Source organism: Lissotriton helveticus, chromosome 7 (genome assembly GCF_964261635.1).
Source record: "Lissotriton helveticus chromosome 7, aLisHel1.1, whole genome shotgun sequence".
Classification (NCBI taxonomy): domain Eukaryota; kingdom Metazoa; phylum Chordata; class Amphibia; order Caudata; family Salamandridae; genus Lissotriton; species Lissotriton helveticus.
Genome location: NC_136068.1, coordinates 256,868,096 through 256,873,084, shown reverse-complemented (window position 1 = coordinate 256,873,084; position 4,989 = coordinate 256,868,096). Strand labels below are relative to the sequence as shown.

The following is a 4,989-nucleotide window of genomic DNA, read 5'->3' as shown; positions in this document are numbered from 1 at the left end:
TAGTGCCAGGTGCCTCAGTGTGTATTGTGTGATTATGATTCTAATGTGTTTATGATAATACAAAGGCTATTTTTGATATAACCCTGTGTGGAGTTTCTTTTGTGGTGTGCCTAGTGTGTTGCTGCTGTGTGTGTGTGTTGCGCAAACGCTTTACACATTGCCTCTGGGATACGCCTGACTGCTTGTGCCAAGCTACCAAGGGGGTGAGCAGGGGTTATTGTCAGCGTATAACTCCATTGCCCGGACTAGAGTGGTGGTTTCTGCTTGGCTTAGGCGCCAGCCCTAGCCTACCAGACATCCCATTTCTAACAATACGGAATCCATATTTTTGTAATATCAGGTTCAAACGTCATAATTAGCGGGCTTTCTGATATTTGGGGGGGGAATGAAAATGTTTAATCACAACAGCTTGATACAGGAATAAGTGTGAAGCCGTACTTAAACCGCATTAATCCCATAGCCAACCGTAATGAAAGAGAACATGTGCATTAGGTCTAAGTTACCTATTTGGTCTTAGTTACCCAAATAAGGTGTATTGGGCCACACACCGCAGTGTGTGGCCCAATACACCTGCTCAAAGGCATGCATATGCGGGCGTTAGATCACCACAAATGAAAAAGTTAATGACAGCGTGGCATAAAGAATACCCTAAGCAATTGTGCACAGAACCAAGGGAGGGGGTGCGCCGAGCAAAACTGGTGTGATATGTCCCCAACCAGACCAAAGGCTTCTTGGATGTGTATGCAGTAGCTAAAGCATCCGCAATCTTAGAGCTATATTCCAGCCCAGGATAACAATCTGACCCCTCAAACCACGCTGCTTGGGGGGCTCGTCAGGGGAAAAGATCCCTGATGAGGTTGCCTGTGTCAAAGGGAACTGCACGCATTCTGCAAGGACCATTTGAGCGCCGCACATAGAGCAACCTACCGCTACTCTGCCCTACACACTAGAATGAGTATACAACACTGCCCTGCCTGCGTCTTGGCCCCTGCAGTCCATACCTTTGATGGGCAGGTATAAATACATGGCCCCAGCCCCCTCAGGTGCAGGAAATGATGTGGTAGACTGCCAGAAGTGGGGGGACTCCCACAGGTGTGCCAACATGTGAAGCGTGGGTGAGAATGCCAGAATGGAGCACTAAGTGGGCCGCCATCTTAAGAGGGAGCACTGCGTGTGCCGCGACCAGCTGCTTTACAGAGGTGCATCTCAAACGATTTCCTAAATTGGAGAAGCGTTGTGGCAGTCCAGATGGATACAACAATGTTGTTCCAGACTCTGGGTGCATAGATAGAAAAGGCTTGCTACCTTGTTTTTAATTTTTTACAGTTCTTATTCTGCATTCTATGGTGTCCTGGCTGCTGATGTCCTGGGAACTAACAGAAATGCTGAGCTTTTCTGCAAGATACATGGGTGTGCAGTTCATGATGGCTTTGTAAATGACACCACTGGCTTAGAAGGTGGTTGGCAAAGGCAGCCAATGGAGGCCCATCTGGATGAGAGGAGATGTGGTAATATGTCTTTAGACGTGCTGCAGCAGTCGGATGGACTTAAGGGGCACCAACGCGGAGTCTGGGAGACAATTGAGTAGAGTGTTACCCCCATCCAGATGCATGAATACGAGGTTTTTAAACAGCGGTTCAGAAGTCGCATTTTAAAACAAATGGCTTCACTTTCTTTAGAAGTGAGAGCTGGTACCAAACCGATTTAGTTTTTGGGGAATGTGTTCCTTGAATGAGAGCTTGGTGTCCAGGGTAAAGCGACATGACATTTAGTGAAAGTCATTGCTATTCCATTCAAATAACAGGACTTTTGTTTTGGTTGGCTGAGCGTCTGGTAGGTGCAGGACATCCAGGTATGAATGATGCACAAGCACACTTTGAGGGAATGGATGTCAGAAGCAGAGGGTACTTTCAAGTACAATTTGGATCTGCAGCATACTGGTGAATCTTAATGATGTTATCTGTGAGTAGAGCACCAAGCAGATCCATTTAGAACTTAAGAAGATGGGGGACAATTTGGAACCCTTGGGCTCCAGAGGTGATAGGCATCTTGTGATCCCTAGAAATGCTCATGTGAGCAAACTGGTGTCAGTTGGAAATGTGGATGGAGAACAGTCAAGGACATTGCCAGTGAATCCCATGCGATACTCCAGTGTGTGCATGAGGATGGAAAGGGCTCATGTGAGCAAACTGGTGTCAGTTGGAAATGTGGATGGAGAACAGTCAAGGACATTGCCAGTGAATCCCATGCGATACTCCAGTGTGTGCATGAGGATGGAAAGGTTGACTGTGTCAAAAAATAGCTGTGAGAACCAGCAATATAAGGAAGAAGGGGACATTTTCTCTAAAGTTCTGTATACGAGGCCCTTACATTAGCTGATCTCCTATATATATTATATGATGGTGCTAAGATGCCAAAAAAACCATTAAACTGGAGCCCTCACCATACAAGGTTTTCTAGAGTGGCCATTCAGTCCAAAGCAACTTGGTGCTGATCCAGCACAATGCTGAACTTGAATCTGATTTACAAGCTTCAGAAAATAACCATGTTTTAATCTGACATCTAAACTTGGCGGTGCAGGGACCTGCATATAAATGACAGGTAGGAAATTCCATAGAGAAGTGCATACCAAGAAACTCTACCATCCTAATCTTTGTCTTGAAAATTTGGGACAATTAGAAGAGCCTAAAACCCTACAGGAATGCGTTTTTTTAAATCTGATTCACCAGGATGTTTGGGGATCTACCATACTAATCCTTCTGCATGGTATATAATGCTATAAACTGATTGCACTCCCTACGTGGAATGTAGTAAAGAGTGTGCAGGAGAGGACAAGCATGACTGAATATAGGACCTCCACAGAACAGGTGCGTGGCTCACTAACTTGCAGTCACTATATGAATTATTTGGGAGTGAAATATACAGTGCATTTGCAAACAAAAGTGTACATTTGTGAGCGCCTCACTTTCCTGGGAGGATGATTCCGTCGTACTTCTGCTGGAACCAGCGCATGGCTTCCTCCTTGCCAATTCGGTGCTTTGCGCCAATGACTCCAGTCCTACGTTTTTTGTCTGCAATGCTGAAGCCGGGTCTGCCTAGGACCACGTAGAATTCCAGGCCATAGATACCGATGCTAGGATCATACTTAATTCCCAGATCAATGTGTTCCTGGATTCCAAAACCAAAGTTGCCGGTGGCTGAGAAATTATTTTTCCTCAACTCGTATTCTCTCACCTTAAGGCCTTTCTCCAAAATTTCCTCAGCCTTGGCCCCGCGGACTGTGCAGTGCACTGCAATCTTTTCATTTCTACGGATGCCGAAGGATCTCACTGTGTAACGGGCTTTGGAGAATACTGGTGTCTGGCCGGTGAGTTGTTCAAGCACCTTGGCTGCACGGGTCAGTCTGTCACCGCTTTCACCTACACAGATGTTGAGGCAGAGTTTGCGAATACACAGTTCCCTCATGGGGTTCTCCTTTTCACCTTTATCCGCCATGATGGGAGACTGGAAGACATTGCATTTGCATAATTGAGTCTTTGATGGTAGCAGCATAAGCCATCATTTAGCATCCTCATCGTGGAAGGAAGCACATTTTCTGAACAGCTTACGATGAGTGGTGCAGGAGAAGAGGATCGAGGTGAACAGCAGGACGAGAGAACAATTACAGTCAAACTTAACTCTCAGGCTCTTCACTACTTCTCCAGGGACTGCGAACAGAAGCATTCTATTATTTCAGCTTTGCATATAAGGCACTTGCTGCTTAGCCATTCTAAAATAAATGTTATGGTATTTGAGAAATGGGAACAAGTCAGATCACTATACAGGACAAACATATGAGTTAGCCAGAAGTGGTCTAATGTAGATATTGAAAAGATGGGTCATAAGGCAGAGCCCCGTTGCACCCTGAATTTGAAAGGAACTTATGAGGCAATAAATGGTGAAAGCTTGAAGGCATCATTTAAAACAAGCATTGGCACAGCCAATAGGTCTTGCTTTTGGGACCTTATAAGTATTTAGTTATGCAGCACAATATCCTTGGTGCAACAACATCAACCGTTGCATGGCTAAACACTTCTAAGGTCCCCAAGGCGAGACCTATTGGCTATGCCAATGCTTGTTCCATTTTGTCAGAGGCTCCACAGTGTCGGAACAAATTTTTTTTTCTCATGCTGCACAGCATCATCAAACAGCATTGACAAAGCCAGTAGGACCAAAAGGCGATCCCTATTGGCTTTGCCAGTATTCTGTTCCTTTTTATTGTGCTAGTAGTTAGATTGCACTACCGCATCTCTTGTTGAGTGTGAATTACTCACTGTTCATTTTTATTTTGCCGTATACTACTAATCCATCCTGCACTTGCTTGTAATCAACAAATGTAAAACCACAAATACCAGAATGCAGTGAAAAAAAGTATAACATTAAAAAGTAACACACATTGGACAATCTTAGATCCGTAAATTAGGAACAACTGTAAACATTGTCATTTTGTGGCACAATGAGGGGAAGTTTTGTTCTCCCTGTTTATATGGTTGCCAGGTTTCCCATGTCCTTGTGTAACTAGCTGCTTCATTCCAGGCTTTTTTGTGTTTCAAGGGCTTGTAATCCTGTTTTTTAATTATATAAAAAAAGACTATTAATCCCAGAATGGAAAAAACAAAAAAAACAAACAGGCTAGAGCAGCTCGTCGTGTTGAGCCTGGGAAAAGTGTAAGGACTGTGTGTAGTTGGAGTCATTAAAGTGATCATCAAACAATTGTGTGTCCAATAGGAAAACTGGATGCACAGGCTGACTAATATTTGTAGCATGCCATTAAATTAGTGCCTGAAACTGTCTCCATCAGGAAAAAACATCCAATCACAAATCTTAGGCCTTTAGAAATTGCATAAGTATAAATTGCAATCTCAGGAGACATACATTGTACATTATGAAATCTAAACAGCTATAGCCCATCAAAAATCATACTCAGAATTAATATGTCAAACATTTCAG

At 43.9% G+C, this 4,989-nt stretch overlaps 1 pseudogene; it reads right to left on the bottom strand.

Moving 5' to 3' along the window:
* Positions 1 to 2,935: 2,935 nt before the first annotated feature.
* Positions 2,936 to 3,506, bottom strand: LOC144768402 (large ribosomal subunit protein uL5 pseudogene; annotated as a pseudogene).
* Between the last annotated feature and the right edge of the window lie 1,483 nt (positions 3,507 to 4,989).